The sequence below is a fragment of the Peromyscus eremicus genome, chromosome 4 (genome assembly GCF_949786415.1).
Source record: "Peromyscus eremicus chromosome 4, PerEre_H2_v1, whole genome shotgun sequence".
NCBI lineage: Eukaryota > Metazoa > Chordata > Mammalia > Rodentia > Cricetidae > Peromyscus > Peromyscus eremicus.
The window spans coordinates 63,573,892-63,594,209 of record NC_081419.1 but is presented as its reverse complement, the minus strand read 5'-3'; the positions used below and the strand labels follow the sequence as shown (position 1 = coordinate 63,594,209).

The window sequence follows — 20,318 nt, the reverse complement described above, 5'->3', positions numbered from 1 at the left end:
AAGATTGTTATCACACAGAGAATCTGCCTTATGTTGTCTTTGGGATTTTTAACTGTAGAAACACTTTTGACTATATAAGTTGCTCAGTTAAACTAATATGTATATTTTAAAGGTATCTTGACTTCAAAATTTGGATCTAAGGATAGGTTGCTTTGGAAAAGAAGCTCTGCTTTTGTTTCCACAGAATGCAAGAGGCTATAGATTTGTTACAGATTAAGATACATCAGGTTTGACCAGCAAATACCCCCTGAAAGTTCTCTGATAACACCATGGCCCAGATGATCCAACATCCAGAACTGTTTGAAGGCAACTGGCTCAGACAATACAGCTTCACAGACTACTCCATAATCCTAAAATTTTCTTTGTGTCCCCATAAGAATACAATGCCCTCATTCAGCAAGAAGGAGCCTCAAAACTACAACTACATTTCTAAAAAATGGATTATGGATGTTTGTCTTTGTTTAGGTTGTTGGTTGCAAATTGTTATTGGTCATAGTCAAACTCTTTCTAAAGAAGAAAGGGAGATATGATACAGAAATATAGGATTTAGATAGGACAGGATAAAAGGGTAGATTGTTGAACCTACTTTTAAAGAGCAACTTGCTTAAAATGTTTTACATTGGTATAGATTTTAGTTTATTGATACAAATTTAATTTTGTTACACTGTATATATATTTCCACTCTTGTTTAAGATATTGTGTTTATAAAACTCATTTAAATTGTAATGTATAGTTGAGAAATACAGATTAATCATGTCTTCTATGATAGTCAAACTTACAATCATTTTAAGTTTTCTAGGTATACATAGATACAATTCAATTAGGTAGGTAATTTTCCAATACTTCAAAGACCTACAGAATATGGCATTTAAAATGTTTTAAAAGTTTAGACTTTCTGGACAGTGAGACATGTCTGCTCCTTGCAGCACCAATTTACTTCAGAGAGGAGGATGGGCATCAAAGACACTCTATATGGAGTTTATCTTCTTCCTGGCAAAAATAGCCATTGGGGCAAGAAACTGCTCTTGACTGGACTGCTTGATCGACTGCACATGCAGAACCCATAGGAAGGTGACCACTGAACTTTGCCTGGCAAAATGGTCCTTCAGGTTCCTACTTCACAGAGGAAACTGCCAGACATTCTACAGGACACAGAGAGAAATGACTGAGAGACTCTAAGCCTGTGGGCTGAAGACAGATGCCCCAAATTTATAGAGAAACTTTGGATGACTGTCCAGGCTGCCAGCTGTCTCTGTCTACTTTTGGAATGTTCCCAAAAATTGCTTGCATCCTTTTCCCATTTCTCAGGAAATAATACATCCTTCTTAGGTCTTTAATGTAGTTGAAGACTAGATAGTTATAATTACCTTAGTTATGATAAGAGATAAGTTAGATATGAAACCTTAGACTCACAGAAATAGGGTATCTTCTTTAATTTTGCCAAATGCAAATAGACTACATATTATAACTATAATTCTTGCTTAATAATTGTTTTGTTATATGTAATTTTACTATTTATAGTTAAAATCTTCCTTTTTGAAAAAAAAAGAAAAGGGGAAGTGCTGTGGATGTCTTTCTTTATGCTGTAAATGTGTGTTGTTCTGATTTGGTTGATAAATAAAATGCTTATTGGCCAGTAGTCTGACAGGAAGTATAGTATAGACAGGACAAAGAGAGAGGAGAATTCTGGGAAGTGGAAGGCTGAGTGAGGAGATGCCTCAACCAGCCACTATGAGAAGCAAGATGTAAAAGTACTGGTAAGCCACAAACCACATGGCAAGGTATAGAAATGGGTTAATTTAAGATACAAGAACTAGATAGCAAGAAGCCTGCCATGGCCATACAGTTTATAAGTAATATAAGTCTCTGAGCGTTTACTTGCATCTGAGCGACTGCATGCTTGGGTGGGACTGGAAAAAACTTCCACTACTCATTTCTGTGGCAATTTAATTTACCAATTAAAAATGAATGCACAAAAAATATAAATATTAATCTACAAGAGTATGCATGCAACAACATGAAATTTTTATAGCTTTAAATAGACTTCCTCTTGTATTGAAATAAAAATTGAGAGTTGACACATCTTTTAGGCTTGTCATATGTGATTTCTTTCCCCTTAACTTTGGCTCACACGAAATATTCTCACAACTGGAATACTTTAGATAACTTAAAGTAAGCAGATGACTTATTAACTAATACATATATACATATCATTTAGGATTTATAAGAATAATGTCAGGATTTTCACCAAGAGAATAAAAGAGTCTCCAGGCAACAGCCATATTTTTGAAAATTAATTTAAGTAGACATTTGGTTGTAATGGTAAGGTAAGCAAAACTGCAAGAATCCATAATTACATTTTCTAGTTTAACCAATTTAGGTCTTGCACAATTAAGTTTACTTATAATCAATCTTAAGATATTGTAAAATGTGAACAGTTAATTACATATTCAAATTTTATCCTGTATTCATTGTATATCTAACATTTTGTTTGGTTTTACTGAATTATTAATAAATAGGGTTGTGGTGACATGTGCATGTTATTTGAGTCAAAAGAAATGGATCAAGTTATACAGTCATCATGCATGTAAATAAAATTGCATTGTCAGAGTTTTATACTCTGTTTCATACATCTAACATCAGTGACTAATGGTTCTATCTAGAATGCAACCTTATAGCTGTGTTAAATGTGATATTAAGGGTATACATTTAGAATATTACCAAGTTCATGAAATGAAGAGGTATGGGTACATTTATATTCAAATATCATATAAGATTTTTTTCAATCAAATTTTTATAGTCAAACTCTCTGAGCCGAGCAGTGGTGGCACATCTTTAAACCCAGAACATAGGAGGGAGAGCCAGGCAGATCTCTGTGAGTTTGAGGCCAGCCTGGTTTACAGAGAGTGACCCAGAACAGACACTAAAGCTACCCACAGAAACTCTGTCTTGAAAAACCACAAAAGAAAACAAAACAAAAAAAGAAAGAAAGAAAGAAAACAATCTGAGACACCTGAAATTGATTATGTAATTACTGCAATGTACATAAATAAAACACTTTAGAACCCATTAAAAATAAATATTACCTTTGATTTCTTAACAGTTTAAGGACATTTGCTAATAATGCCTAGATTTACAAATATAAGCCTGAATTCATACTTATGGGACTTATAAATTCCAAGATCTTGTAACATGTTTCCTTAATGCATCTATTGCCCATGTCTGATAGATATTTAGCTATCTGCATTCCTCTACACAATACTGTTATTATGTCCAATAGACTCTGCCTTCTCATTGGCCATACGTAATATGACTATAATATAAATTCTTCTTAAAAATTTTTTTGTATGAGTAGTCAGAATTTATTCTACTCTAATATCACCCACCACCTTTTCTTCAGGTCTCCTGTAATCTTAAAGTGGGAGATTTTGCATTCTCTCCTTAGCTGCTTCTTATGGGAAGAGATTAGGGAGTGCGGGTAGACTTTGATAACATGCTCTAAAAGGAAATAGATCAGATTGAATTTAATTGGCAGGAGGATAGTTTAAACTTGACAAGTTGCAGTAGAGCCATCATACACTTCTAAAGAAATTTGAGCACAGTTAGTTAGAGATGGCCTATAGTGAGTAAGATAAGACTAATGATTAGAGAAACTAATAGGATACCTGTTCAGGTTAGCCATTATCTAAATTTTAATGTGGACCTATTTATGACAATGATTTGACACAGGGAGAACTTCTTTAAAATATTTGAAAGCAGGGTAAAAACAATGGTATGAAGTTAACACAGGAAAGGAGTGAATGTGGAGGAACCAGAGTGGAATGGAACAAAATTCCATTAATAGGAGAATAATTGTCATTGAACACTTTTTGTGTGTTTCCTGTTGTTGGTCACCATCTGTGACCAATTTTGATTTATTGGTACAAAAGCAGCATTGCTCCTGGAAAAGGGCACACATCCCTTCTTAGCAATAGTCAGACCTCGTACTCTTTAATTTTGAAATGTGATAGCAAACAAAGAACTGATTGCTTCTGGGGGCATGTTTAGTATATCTGAAATCTCTAAGTTTTCTGAGAGCTAGTGAAACAGGGAGGTTAGCTGATGCAACAAAGCCTTCAGTCCAACTCTTTTAGTCTTAGAAAAGTATTGAGAGTCTCAAGAAAATGGGTGAATTGGTTACTCAAACAACTTTTAAGGGTTTGGGACAAAGTATCTCTAACTGCTTAAAAACGACAAAGGGGGCAACGTAGAAAGGGTAGCAGATAGAGTGCTTCGGAGGAGGGTCCGTATAAGCGACCATGATAAAACTTAAAAAGTGAACAAAATCCAGAACATAAGACAGCTATGTGATGGTGGGATACATCCTGAGAGTGTGTTATTTGAGTTGGGTAGCATCTGTAACAGAAAAAGTGAGACGGCTAGGACTACTATAATTCCTGATGAGGGAGCAGTTAAGAAAAGAGTTAGGGCATTTTTTGCCCTTATTGGAGTAAGAGAACAGTGATAAACTCATTTAGAGAATCCTTTTCAGGCTTTCACATGCATGTTAGGAAGACTGATGATTACCCAGACTCCTTTGTCTATTATAGGACATAAGGCCATTGGTGTGATAGAAAAGCTTTAAGTATTTTTCATTTCCCCTCATGAGTTCAGGATCTGTCATTGGATCTCCTCCATTACAATCATGTTGGAAATATTAAGAAATAAAAATAATGAGGAAATTATTTTTATTGAAAAAATTTTACATGCAATCTATTCTGATCATGCTTTCCGCTCCCCCAACTTGAGTCTCTACTGGAGAAACTAATTTTCACTTTGCAAGTAGATGTCAATTCAAGATAGCTTCTTCAATAGGAATGGGAGACTATATCTACTTCCCACACTCTGTGGTGGGACTCTTTCTGATTTGAACCTGTGCAGGCCCTGTGCATGCCTCTCTAATGTCATATATGCATCACACTTGTTGTGTCTAGAAGATAATGTTTTCCTTGCTGTCATCCATCTCCTCTGGCTCTTATGCTTTTTTGTCTTCTTTTTCTCACAACCCTCAGAGTCCTTATGGAGGGGTTTTATAAGGATGCAACACTTAGAGCTGAGTGTTCCAGGGTCTCTCATTCTCTTTTACTTGTCTAGTTGTGGCTCGCTGTGTTTGTTCTCATCTTCTACAACAGGAAATTTCTCTGATGCAGAGTGGGACACTGATTTATAGGCATAGAAGAATGTGATCAGGAATCATTTAATTACTGCATTCCATTAGCAAAACAACAGTATTTGGTCTTTCTCTAGGCCAACAGTTCTCAACCTGTGGATGACAACCCCTTTGGGAATCAAATGACACTTTCACAGGGGTTGCATCACAGATATTCTGCATGTCAGATATTTACATTACAATTCATAATAGCATCAAAATTACAGTTATGAAGTAAGCAACAAAATAACTTCATGGTTGAGGAACTATATTAAAGGATTGCAGCATTAGGGAAGTTGAGAACCACTGCCCTAGGCTCATGATCAATCTAGTGTCAGGTTCTTGATCACTCAACCAGTGTCAGGCATGAGTTCCGTCCAATAGAGTGGACCTTGAATTTAGTCAGAGTGGATGGTTACTCCTACGTTTGTGCTACTATTACACCAATATATTATGCACATAGATTACCCTTGTACATAACAAGATTTGCAGTTGGTTGGTTTTTATCTTTAACAGTTGGTAGCATGAGAAGTAACTTCTAGAACTTTGAAGCCTGCTCAGTAGGGATGAAAGCTCTACTTTTACACCATTTAGCATCTCCATGTTAAATGAGACGTTTAGGAGCTGTTTTCATAAATAGAGACTTACTATCAGTTCGTGGAGAGCAACCAATACTTTTGGCAACAGCCTGGATTGTTCTCGGATTCCCATAGGCCACTTTGGCCAAAGACACAATTAGATGTAACCCTTTCCTGGCACGTGTATATTTCAGTTAATGTCAAAGCTATAGTTAGGTGTCATCTTCTCCATTATATGATGACTCCACTGAGATTTCTATCATATGTGTATATATTTTAAGAAGCTTCTACAGTAGTAGGTTTCCATGTGACGGGTAAATTGTCCTTAGTATGTGTAGCTCTCGCCCATTTTACATTCCTATATACAGAGTAATACATATAGATCTATTTTCATTGTTCTACATGCAGGTATTCAGTTTGACCAGCACCATTTGTTGAAGATTTTGTTCATTTTCCAGTGTTTGTTTCTGAATCCTTTATCAAAAGTCAGGGGGCCATTAGGTGTGTGAATCTATGTCTGGGCCTTTGATTTTATTCCACTGATCAAAGTATCAGTTTTTGTGCCAATATCATGCTGTTTTTTTTAGTACAGTTCTGTGATACCTTTTGAATTCAGGGATCATGATACTTTCAGAATTGCAATATCCTCATGGTGGATTGTTCCTTTGGCAAGTAAGTAGTGTCTTTTCCTATCTCTTCTAATTCATTTTGGGACCCCAAGAAAGACACGGGGATCACCCAATGACGGAGAAATGGAAGAGATCTACTTGAACAGCCTGGACATGAGTGGGGGTAATGAAGGGTGAGGATCGAGGGAAAGGGAGCTTGGGGGAGCAGGAGATCCCAGTTGGATCAACAACAGAGAGGGAGAAAAAGGAATAGGAGACCATGGTAAATGAAGACCACATGAGAATAGGAAGAAGCAAAGTGCTAGAGAGGCCCACAGAAATCCACAAAGATACCCCCACAACAGACTGCTGGCAATGGTCGAGAGATAACCCGAATTGACCTACTCTGGTGTTAGGATGGCCAAACACCCTAATTGTGGTGCTAGAAACCCCATCCAAATGCTGAGGAATCTGGATGCAGAGATCCATGGCTAGGCCCCAGGTGGATCTCTGGGAGTCAAATTAGCGAGAATGAGGAGGGTTTATATGAGCGAGAATTGTTGAGACCAAAGTTGGATAAAGCACAGGGACAAATAGCCAAACAAATGGAAACACATGAACTATGAACCAATGGCTGAGGGGTCACCAACTAGATCAGGCCATCTGAATGGGTGAGACCATTGATTGGCTTGATCTGTTTTGGAGGCATCCAGGCAGTGGGACCAGGTCCTGTGCTCGTTGCATGAATTGGCTGTTTGAAACCTGGGGCCTATGCAGGATCGCTTGGCTCGGCCTGGGAGGAGGGGACTGGACCTGCCTGGACTGAGTCTACCAGGTTAATCTCAGTCCTCGTGGGAGGCTTTGCTCTGGAGAAGGTGGGAATGGGTGGTGGGCTGGGGGGAAGGAGAGGGGGGCCGGAGGGGGGAGAACAAGGGAATCCGTGGCTGATATGTAGAACTGAATTATATTGCAAAATAAAAATAAAAAATTTTAAAAAAAAATAAATAAATAAAGTCTATTTTGTCAGATATTAAAATGGCCACCACAGCTTTCTTCTTCTATCAATTTACTTGGAATACCTTTTAACATCCTTTTAACCTGAAGTGATATCTAACCTTGGTGTTAAGATGTGTTTCTTGAATGAAGCAGAAGGATGGATACTGTTTTCAAATTGAATCTTTTAGTCTGTATCTTTTTATTGGGAATTGTGATCATTGATATGGATAGTTATCAATAAGAAGTTTTTGTTTATTTTGTTTATTATTTTGTTTTGGTGTTGTTGGATTTTTACACCTCTTTTGATTTGTTGCTGTCAGATTATCTCTTTGTGCTTTTTTTTCTTTTTCTTTTTGGGGATATGTTTAACCTCTTCAGGTTGATGTTTTCCTTCTCATGTCTTTTATAGAGATGAGGTTTTGGGTTTTTTGTTTTGTTTTGTTTTTAGATAGATACTGTTTAGTTTTGATTTTGTTGTTGAATGTCTTTCTACATCCTTCTATTTTGATTAAAAAATTGCTGCACATAGTAATCTGTGAGGCCATCTATTGTCTCTTAGAATCTGTAGATATCTGCTCAGCTCTTCTGGCTTTTAAAATCTCCATTGAGAAATAAGGTGTTATTTCAATAGGTCTGTGTAGGAGACTTGCCACTTTTAAAGCCATTTTATGATTGCTTTAGCTGCATTAGATACTAACCTCGGGATTGTTATTTCCTTACATCTTAAGGGTTTCTTGTGTTCAGTACATACTGCTTCTGCAGTTAAGGGGCTTTCTGTAGTGGGATGGTTGCGTAGATACATGTTTTTGCAAGAGTTAGAGCTTCCTCACGCCCCCTTGCCCTATATCTACCCTGAGACGTTCTTGAATAAACGAGACTTGATCAGAATCCTGTCTTGTCACCATCTCTCATGTGTCTTGTCTCCCACATCCTCTCTCCCTCCTAGGGTCTCCATTGACTTACCGGCGGGTCAGGACAGGTCTGCCTTGATTTGTTATTTGGCCTTTTTTCCTTGTAATGTTTAATAATCTTTGTTATTCTATAAATTTAGTGTTTGATTATTATGTGCCACTGGAAATTTTTTTTGTAGTCAAGTCTATTTGCTCTTTGTATATTTCTTGTTCCTTGATACGCACATTTTTCTTTAAATTAAAAGAACTTTCTTTTATACTTTTTTGAAAATAGTTTCTGTGCTTTTGATCTGGTTTCTTCTCTTTCCTCTATGCCTATTATTCATAGATTTGATATTTTCATGGTGTCTCTAATTTCCTCAATGTTTTGTGCTGGAATATTTAGATTTAACAATTAACTTTATTTTTCCTGAATGCTTGCTCCCCATTTAAAACCAAGTACTCTGCCTCCACCAGTAGGTACTTATATAACAACTTTTCACAAATACAAAGCTGACAATTATACTCATCTGCTAAATATGTATAACATTTCCCTTTTTAAAAAATCTATTTAAATATTGGCTTTATCCTATATAAATAACATTAGAGAGTATTATAACCTATTTGTCTAGTATATTTGTTTCTAGAATATATTTTTTGGTATATTTGTTGTCTAGAATCTATATTTATTAATATTTCCATTTTTTAAAGGTAAGTACAAAGCCTTTTCTACTTGTGCATAACATCTTATAGGAGTTACTGGTTTTTATGCTACTATGATCTTTGCTTATTTGAAGCCAAGTAAGTCCTACTACTTGAGAAAGCATCAAGTAGCTTCTGATTTTTATGCCATTGTGATCCCCATGCTGAACCCACTCATTTATAGTCTCAGAAACAAAGAAGTGAAAAGTGCTGTCATTGAAGATGTGGAAAAGAGAGAGGGCACCCAGAAAGTGAAACAAAAGTGTACTAAATATGTAAACTGTTTTTTTTCCTACAGAACCCTTCTGTACCTTCTCTCTTTGCATGAACCTGACAGCTTTGTTTCTTTTTTTCTATTTGTGTGGAGCTTCCCTTACAGAAACATAGTGTGTGCATTTCTCAGAATGTGACTTTAAAGTCCTACCCATTTCTAAGTGGAGACGAAATAGGAATGGATAGAGAATCGGGTGGATGGGAAGCTGGGGGAGGGGGAACAGGAGATGGAAAGAGAGGGGAAACTATGGTCAGTATGTAAAATAAATTTTAAAATGTTATTTAAATAAAAAAGGCTGTGTCATTATTGGAAAGTAGGACATGCATATTAAACCCATGCTCTAAATATTGGTGTTTTGAGGGCAAATAGCATGTGATGGGAGAAAATATTTGTAATTATTAAGCTTATATAGTATTTACAATATTATTATATGTTAGATATTTGTGTTAGGAAACATAATATTGGTACATTAACAATTTCAAAAGTCACTCCCTTTATAATATAAAATAGTTTGTTATAGGTCCTACCCATAGTAAGTGAGTGTAATTTCATACTTCAGTTTCTTGAGTTGCACAAAGTAAATAAATATTCCATGTCAATGTGATAACAAAATTGATATAACACATTGAAGAAAATGAAAACCATTGCCTATTATAATTTAAAAACATTGCAAATTTTCCTGTATAGTATGTTTGAAGAATATTTACAAATAATTAACAAAATTTTCAGATAATTTAATCATAATTACATTAATAGCTATACAGAAATAAACTCAATAGTTCTGAAATTAGATTTTGTGTTAAATTACTGAAATAATATTACATAATAGGAAAATGGTATATTGGTATATAATGGTATATTGTTCCTAACTAACTCATAACTTAAATTAACCCATTCATATTAATCTATGTTCTATCATGTGGCATTACCATTCTTCCATCTTGCACCTCCTGTTTCCTCTCAATGTTGCCTGACTTCTCCTTCCCCTTGATTCCTTCTCCTCCTCTTCCTTTCTCTCCTTGGAAATACTGCCTATGCCTCCTGCCTAGCTATTAGCCATTCAGCTATTTATTTATTTATTTATCTATTTTTTGTTTTTTGATACAGGATTTCTCTGTGTGCTTTGTGCCTTCCCTGGAACTCACTCTGTAGCCCAGGCTGGCCTTGAACTCACAGAGATCTGCCTGCCTCTGCCTCCCTAGTGCTGGGATTAAAGGTGTGCACCACCATTGCCTGGTTTCAGATCCTTATTAAACCAATCACAGCAACATATCTTCCTACATGTACAAATATCCCACAATACAGATTTTTAGGAAATAGCAAGTATTATATTTTCTTATACTATTTAACTGTGTTTTATCTCATTAACTATATTTGTAAAGTGTTCAAAATAAATTTTTGAATTAAATGATTGTCAGACCTTTTGTTGCATTATAGAAAAGAAACACTCTAAGGCATATTATTGACAATGAATACATATTTTGTTGCAAGTCATAAACATTTTCAGATAGATTTTAAATTTATTTTTAGATTTTTTTATATATACTATTTCTGTTTAATGTATCTTTTATTTAAACATTGTTTTGGAAAATGTTGTTGATCTCTTATAATTATATGGATATGAATTATATATTATCTTTCTGTAATATATATATATATGTTAACAATTAATTTAGAAACATACTGATTTACTGTGTATATTCAAGTATGTTTATTTTCAAAAACATAAATGCTTCAGTTTACTCATATATTAAACACATGGACATTTCCCTATTTTAAGTTCTTACAAAGACTGCCATTATACTACATAAATACTACAGAAGATAGCCTGCTCTGTTTTTTCAAAAGTGACTGTGTTGTCTGCAATTCATATTGTTGTTATTCCTATTGGCTTATGTTTATAATTATTAAAAACAGTTTAATACATATTCACAATTAACCTTTTCCTATTTTGTTTGTCTTTTATTGTGAATATATTAGTCTATATATTTTACATCAATTTTATTACTGGTATTTAATGTACATGTATTTTTAAATAAAAATTTTATTATATATTTTTACACAGACTATGCAAGCCAAGACTTAACCATTATCCTAAATTTTCTCAGGGTCCCTCAAAGATTACCAGCAACCCCAATCAGCAGGAAGTTGTCTAGAGCACTATGCTGACATTCCCAACATATTGGTTATATTTGTCAATTATAGGGGTTGATTAAAAGTTGTTAATGGTAATGATAAGGAAAAAAGCTGGACAAAGGAGATTAGATCTCATTCTAAAAAGAAAAAGGAGGGATATAGAAATAGAATGCAAAGATAGATTATTTAATCTACTTTAATCCAAACAAAGCAGCTATTAATCTCACGATATTTTACATTGGTATGGATTTTGGTATATTGATACAAATTTAAGTTAATTTTATTATATATTATTAGTATATATATATACACATATATATATACTGTTGTTTAAGTTATTGTATTTATGCAGCTCATTTAAAATGTAATGTATAACTAAGAAATATAGATTAATAGTCATCTATCATCCAGACTCAGAAAGACAAACATGGTATGTACCTACTCATAGGAGGATACTAGATGTGGAACAAAGATGACTAGACTGCTACTTACATCACCAGGAAGGCTACCTGGACAACAGGACCCCAAGAAAGACACAGGGATCGCCCAATGATGGAGAAATGGTTGAGATCTACATGAACAGCCTGGATATGAGTGGGGGTAATGAAGGGTAAGGGTCAAGGGAAAGAGAGCTTGGGGGAGCGGGAGATCACAGCTGGATCAAGAACAGAGAGGGAGAACAAGGAATAGGAGACCATGGTAAATGAAGACCACATGAGAATAGGAAGAAGCAAAGTGCTAGAGAGGCCTACAGAAATCCAAAAAGATACCCCCACAATAGACTGCTGGCAATGGTCGAGAGATAACCCGAATTGACCTACTCTGGTGATGGGATGGCCAAACACCCTAATTGTCATGCTAGAAACCCCATCCAATGACTGAGGGATCTGGATGCAGAGATCCATGGCTAGGCCCCAGGTGGAGCTCTGGGAGTCTAGTTAGCGAGAAAGAGGAGGGTTTATATGAGCAAGAATTGTTGAGACCAAGGTTGGATAAAGCACAGGGACAAATAGCCAAACGGATGGAAACACATGAACTATGAACCAATGTTTGAGAGATCACCAACTGGATCAGGCCCTCTGAATGGATAAGACAGTTGATTGGATTGATCTGTTTGAGAGGCATCCAGGCAGTGGGACCAGGTCCTGTGCTCATTGCATGAGTTGCCTTTTTGAAACCTGGAGCTTATGCAGGGTCTCTTGGCTCGGCCTGGGAGGAGGGGACTGGATCTGCCTGGACTGAGTCTACCAGTTGATCTCAGTCCTCGGGGGAGGCTTTGCCCTGGAGGGTGTGAATGGGGGGTGGAATGGGGGGAAGGGGGGAGGGGCCGGAGGGGGGAGAACAAGGGAATCCATGGCTGTTACATAGAACTGAATTATATTGTAAAATAAAATTAAAAAAATATAATAATTTCTATTGATGCATTAGGTTCTAAAAGAAAATAAAAAGCTGCATAAAATAAAAAAAATAAAAAATAAAAAAATAGTCATCTATAATAGCAAACGTATAGTCATGTTGGGTATTTTTTCAAGGTCAAACAGAGATATATTTCAAATAGGCAATCTTCAAACATTTCAAAGACCTACAGAATATGGCATTTAAAATGTTTTAAGAACTTAGGCTTTTCATGACAGTGAGATATGTCTGCCCCTGGCAGCACCAATCTACTTCAGAGAAGATGATGGGCATTGAAGAAACTCCATATGGAGTTTGTTTTCTTTATGACAAAACTAGCCATGTGGACAAAGGAACTGCCCTTGCCTCTGTTGCTGACAGTTACTGTCCAAACTGGACCATCAGGGTTCAAAAAAGGTGACTGTCAAACTATGTTGTCTGAGGTAACTGTAGAGGTAATGAGGGCCAGTCATACTTACTAGGCTTATAGTCCCAATCCTCCCACTAATAAAAGGGTAAGTTGAAGAAATATGGCTATTCCTGTTATGGTCAATGAATCCTTTTGACAACCTGCTCCTTATGACCACAGAAGACCTGATAGGCCTAAGGAATTGGGTAAGGAAATTGGATCTTGTGTACTATAAGGAATATTTTGGTGGTGTTCTTTGCCTTAAATAAGCTTTTCAGTTTTATGAGGTCCCATTTATTAATTAATATTTTATCATAGTGTCTGTGCTATTGGTGTTCTGTTGAGAAAGTTGTCTACTGTGGCAATGTGTTCAAGGCTTTTGCTCACTTTCCTTTCTGTCAGGTTCAGTATATCTGGATTTTTAAAAATATTTTTATTGTATAATTAATTTAATTTTACATATCAGTCACAGATTCCCCTGTCCTACCTTCTCCCAATCCCTAGCATTCCCCCTAATCCATGTTCCCATTCCCTGCTCCTCCAGGGCAAGGTCTCCCCTGGGGAGTCAACCCAGCCTGGTAGATATAGTTGAGGCAGGTCCTGTCCCCTCCTCCCTATACCAGGGCTGAACAAAATGTCACAGCAGAGGTCTGAGGTTCAAAAACAAACAAACAAACAAACAAACAAACAAACAAACAAAAAACAGCTCATGTACCAAGGACAGATCCCTGTTCCACTGCCTGGGGGCCTCCTAAATAATTCAAGCTCATCAACTGTCCCACTTATCCAGAGGGCCTGATCTAGTTCCATGGGGGCAATTGTTTCACACTTCATGTGTTTCCACTAGTTTGGTTATTTGTCCTTGTGTTTTTTCCAGTCATGGTCTCAATATCTCTTGCTTATATAATCCCTCCTCTTTCTTGCCTATTGGACTCCTGGAGCTCCACCTGGCGCTTGGCTGTGGATCTCTGCATCTGCTTCCATCAGTCACTGGATGAGAGTTCTATCACTACAGTTAGGGTGTTCGGCCATCCTATCACCAGATAAGGTCAGCCCAGGTACTCTCTCGACCATTGCCAGTAGTCTATAGTGTAGATATCTTTGTGGATTTCTGGTGACCTCTCTAGTATTCTGCTTCTTCCTATTCCCGTGATCATTTATCATGGTATCTCTTTCCTTATTCTCCCATTCTGTTCCTGATCCAGCTGGGACCTCCTGCTCCTCTAACTTCTCTTTCCCCAAACCCTTGCCCTCCATTACCCCTCCTCATGTCCAGTTTGCTCATGTAGATCTCATCCATTTCTCTATTTTTGGGTGATCCCTATGTCTTTCTTAGGGTCCTCATTACTAGGTAGCCTCCCTGGAGTTGTGAGTAGCAGTCTGGTTATCCTTTGCTTTACATCTAGTATCCACTTATGAGTGAGTACATACCATGTTTGTCTTTCTGAGTCTGGGTTACATCACTCAGGATGATTTTTTGTAGTTCCATCCATTTGCCTGCAAAACTCATGATGTCATTGTTTTTCTCTGCTGAGTAGTACTATATTGTGTATATGTACCACATTTTCTTTATCCATTCTTCAGTTGAAAGGTATCTAGGTTCTTTCCAGGTTCTGGCTATTACAAATAATGCTGCTATGAACATAGTTGAGGATGTGTCCTTGTGGTGTGTTTGTGCATTCCTTGGGTATATGCCTGAGTGGTATAGCTGGGTCTTGAGGGAGGTTGATTCCCAATTTTCTAAAAAGCACCATATTGATTTCCAAAGTGGCTGTACAAGTTTGCATTGCCACCAACAGTGGAGGAATGTTCCCCTTGCTCCACATCCTGTCCAACATAGGCTATCTTCAGTGTTTTTGATCTTAGTCTTTCTGACAGGTGTAAGAATGTATCTCAGAGTCATTTTGATTTGCATTTCCCTGATGATTAAGGATGTTGAGCAGTTCCTTAAATGCCTTTTAGCCATTTGAGCTTCTTCTGTTGAGAATTCTCTGTTTAGCTCTATAGCCCATTTCTTAATTGGACTGTTGGGCATTTTGATGTCTAATTTCTTGAGTTCTTTATATATTTTGGATATCAGCCCTCTGTCAGATGTGGGGTTGGTGAAGGTCTTTTCCCATTCTGTAGGCTGTCACTTTGTCTTGTTGACTGTGTCCTTTGCCCTACAAAAGCTTCTCTGTTTTAAGAGGTCCCACTTATTAATTGTTTCTCTCTGTGTCTGTGCTACTGGTATTATATTTAGGCAGTGATCTCCGATGCCAATGCATTCAAGTCTACTTCCTACTTTCTCTTCTATCAGGTTCAGAGTAACTGGATTTCTGTTGAGTCTTTGATCCACTTGGACTTAAGTTTTGTGCACGGTAACAGATATGGATCTATTTGCAGTGTTCTATATGTTGACATCCAGTTATGTCAGCAGCATTTGTTGAAGATGATGTCTTTTTTCCATGGTACAATGGCTATTGAAAGGGTGATGTATCTCTGATTTCCTTCTCAGCCTGTTTGTCATTTGTATATAGGAGGGCTACTGATTTTTTTTTTTTTTGAGTTAATATTGTATCTTGCTACATTGCTGAATGTGTTTATAAGCTGTATGACTTACTTGGTCAAATTTTTGGGGTTTTTTTGTTTGTTTGTTTTGTTTTATTTTTTTTTCCAGTCAGTCAAAGGTATGTATTAAGATCTGATCATTTGGAGTAAGTGCTCAGATGAGAAAGAATATAAGGATTTGTCTTTCAGAGTCTCTGTTACCTTACTCAACCTGATCTTTTCTAGTTACATCCATTTGCCTGCAAAGTTGTGATTTTCTTTTCTCTTTTGTTTTGTTTATTTTTTTTTGTTCTTTTTCTTTTTTGTTAACTTAATTTATCTATTTGTATTTAAAAATTGCTTTTTATTCATTTTACATACTGACCACAGACAACCCCCCTCATCCCTCCTCCTGCTCCCCCTAACATTTCCCCAACCCCCCATCCCCTCTTCTGAAAATGTACGGCCTCCCATGAGGAGTCAGGAAAGCCTATTACATTCAGTTGAGGCAGGTCCAGTCCCTCCTCCTGCATCAAGGCTGTGCAAGGTGTCCCACCACAGGTAATGGGCTCCAAAAAGATAGCTCATGTACCAGTGATAGATCCTGATTCCACTTCCCACATCTGACAAAGGGCTGATTTCCAAAATATATAAAGAACTCAAGAAATTAGACATCAAAATATCAAATAATCCAGTTAAAAATGGGCTACAGAGCTAAACAGAGAATTCTCAACAGAAGAAGCTCAAATGGCTGAAAGACATTTAAGGAATTGCTCAACATCCTTAGTTATCAGGGAAATGCAAATCAAAATGACTCTGGGATACCACTATCTCATACCTGTCATAATTGCTAAGATAAAAAACACTGATGAAAGCTTGCCCTGGAGAGGATGTGGAGCAAGGGGAACACTCCTCCACTGTTGTACAGTCATTTTGGAAATCAGTATGGCAACTTCTCAGAAAATTAGGAATTGATCTACCTCAAGACCCAATGATAACACTCATGGGTATATACCCAAGGGATGCTCAATCATATCACAAGGACACTTGCTCAACTGTGTTCAAAGCAGCATTATTCCTAATAGCCAGAACCTGGAAACAACCTAGATGCCCCTCAATCAAAGAATGGATAAAGAAAAATGTGATACATATACACAATGGAGTACTACTCAGCAGTAAAAAACAATGACATCATGAAATTTGCAGGCAAATGGATGGAACTAGAAAGACAGACATGGTATATACTCACTCATAAGTGGATACTAGATATAAAGCAAAGGATAAACAGACTACAGCCCCCAGCTCCAGAGAGGAGGAACATGTGATTTTATTTTTTTTATAGCTGAACTGCATCCCATTGTGAATATGTATCATTATGCACTGTCAGTTGAAGAACATTTAGTTTTGTTTATTTTTTTTTATTTCATAGGTATTTCCAATAGAGCTATAATGAACATTGATGAGCAAGTGTCCATGTGGTATCATGTCAAGTTCTTAGGTTATGTATCCCAAGGAATGGTTAGGCTGTCCCTGTCCAATATTGGATTTTAATTGTTACTATATTGTTCAGTTTATGTTTAAGCTATCATTTTAGTGAGACTTTATGAGTGTAGATTCTGACATCTAAGGTGACACCCTCACAGAGCCAATCCTCTGTTCCTCTGGCTCCTCTAACCTTTCTTCACTCTCTTCTACTCTCTTCTGAAATGATCCCTGAGTCTTAGGTGCTGGAGCTTTTTTGTAAATGCATCAGTTGGGACTGGGCTCCATACCTATGCAATTTGATTAGTTATAGTTCTCTGTAATGGTATCTTTCTGCTGCAAAGAGAAGTTCCTTCATGAGAGGTGAGAACCACACTTATCGGTGAGCATATTCTATTGTTTTTACGTAACATTTTTAACTCCAGCATAATCGTTTCTTCAATTTAAAATTTTTAGTTCTGAAAACATTACTATTCTACAATCACACTCTCATTGACAAAGTAAGGACTTCTAATTAAAAATAATTCCCTCTAGCCACACTACTTAATATTGTGTTGCTGTGAATAGATTATTATTTACATATTATTTTCTAAATTTAATGAATTAATGAATATATGAATAAATATCAGAAAATAACACATTTATCAGAAAAATAACACATTTATTATATTCTTCTTTATAGGGCTCCCAGGGAAAAGCAAATCCTTTGCTGAATTAGTACTTTGACCTCAGTCCTTGAAAGCTTGCCAAGAAAACTGTCTTAGAAATTTCCCCCTGAGAATGACCATGTTATGTGATGCTCATGGCTTTACATGATTTGCCCAGGTGTCATTAAGTAGAGACAAAAGTCATAGACTGCTCCGCTCATATTCACACTTGCTCATGGATTAAATTTGTGCCATAACTTCCTTCATAACTGGTTTTGACAAAGACCTGAGGAAAGTATCCAGAACACCTAATTTACTTCTGAAATTTTTTAAAATGAGTTTACAAAAATATGGAAAAAATAATCAAAAGGAAAACAAAAGCTCTTGGACTGACATGTTCAAATCCATAAATATATTTTCTCTTTCATTTGTGAGAAAATTTGGGAGTTGAATATTTTCAGTCAAATGATATTGGAAATATTTTGCCTCCATTTTTTTCTATCAACTTTGGCATTCAGAGTAAGTATTTTTAAAATTGTGAAGGATTGAAGCAATTGAAATAAAGATTATATTTAAAAATATAAGTACACATATTATTTGGCACTTACAAAAGTAACATCAGAATTGTGGCAAACAGAATTGGTGGAAGGAGACTAGACCAGTATTGATGCATGTTTTAATAAAATAATTTTACTTAAAATTGTTTTGAATTGTCAGAAAAAAATACCCAATATTTATTAATGGTTATTTGTCTTAATGTAGCCTATTAAAATTCAGTAAAAAGTAACTAAGGTTGATTGATTTTGAAAAAAGCAGAAATGATGCATTAAAGTTATTTTCTACCTTTGATCACTAAACATGATATTTATTTCCTTTAGACTTACTGGACCAAAGTGTGACTAGGACCATTTGGTGTCTTACATTTTAACCATGATCCTAGACTCCACATGAGTTTGTACTAGGTTCACATTCATTAACTGAATTTTCTGCAACTTATAACTTGTGTAAAGTGAGAGGATAATATTAACATGTACATGACAACATCTCACATGTATTGAATTCATAAAATGAAATTATTTAGACTAGCAACAATTTTCTTAGAATTGTATCACATATAATGCCACTATTTGGTAAATGAATTATTTACTGTTCTATACTATATAAAAAGGACAGTGACAAACATGCACGTGAACCTCTATTCCATCATAAAACCTATGCATTACCTTTGATTTCTCATCATTTAGGGACATTTACTATGAACTCCTGGAATCACACAAATAAACCTGACTTCATTCTCATGGGACTGACAGATTCCAAGGAGATCCAGCTGGTCCTCTCTGTGCTGTTTCTCCTGATATACTGGTCACTGTGTTGGGGAACATAGGCATGATGCTGATCATTTGTCTAGATGTCCAGCTTCACACTCCAATGTATTTCTTCCTCATCCATCTGTCATTCCTTGACCTCAGTTACTCAACTGCCATCACACCTAAAACCTTAGAGAACCTGCTTACTTCAAACAAGAACATTTCCTTCATAGGTTGTTTCACCCAGCTGTACATTTTCATCCTCTTGGCAGCTACTGAATGTTTTCTGCTTTGCTCAATGGCCTATGACCGCTACATAGCTATCTGCAAACCTTTGCATTATCCGGTTATTATGTCTTCACGATGCTGCCTTGCCCTCCTCACTGGGTCCTATGTGATTGGAGCTGTTGATTCCTCTGTCACTGTGCTTAGCATGATTACATTACACTTCTGCAAGTCCAATGTCATCCGTCACTTTTACTGTGACACAACTCCACTTTTATCTCTGTCCTGCAGTAGCACAAATGAAGTTGAAGTAATTATATTCATTTTTGCCGGTTCTACCATTCTGGGTTCCCTTATCACAATATCTGTATCCTATGTGTCCATTCTCTCTACTATTTTGAAGATCAATTCCACTTCCGGAAAGCAAAAGACCTTCTCCACCTGTGCCTCTCACCTCCTGGGAGTCACTGTCTTTTATGGGACTCTGATCTTCACTTATTTGAAGCCAAGTAAATCCTACTCATTGGGAAAAGATCAAGTAGCTTCTGTATTTTACACCATTGTGATCCCCATGCTGAACCCACTCATTTATAGTCTCAGAAACAAAGAAGTGAAAGGTGCTGTTGTTAGATTAGTGAAGAAGAGACAAGGATCCAGGAAATAGATGAGTGAGGGTAAGCAGTCAGTCACATTGTTTCCAATTGTATGCTTCTTTGGTGAGTGTTTAAAAACAATTATGATTAATTTTACTTTTTCTATTTCTCTGGGTCTTTTCTCATACAGGTTGGAAGATTCCAGGAATGTGGTTTCAGATTTTCAGTTTCCCTGGCTGAATTTAATGGAGCAAATATTACACACATATATAATTTTTTTATTTTTAAAATATTGTAATTTTCAACATAAGAAATTGTGTTTGAATTTCTTACAACTGTATAATCTAAAATTTCATACA

The 20,318-nt window shown here is 36.4% G+C and overlaps 1 pseudogene; it reads left to right on the top strand.

Annotated features, from left to right (window-relative positions):
- Positions 1-19,089: 19,089 nt before the first annotated feature.
- LOC131908249 (olfactory receptor 8H1-like) lies at positions 19,090-20,030 on the top strand (annotated as a pseudogene).
- The last annotated feature ends 288 nt before the right edge of the window (positions 20,031-20,318 follow it).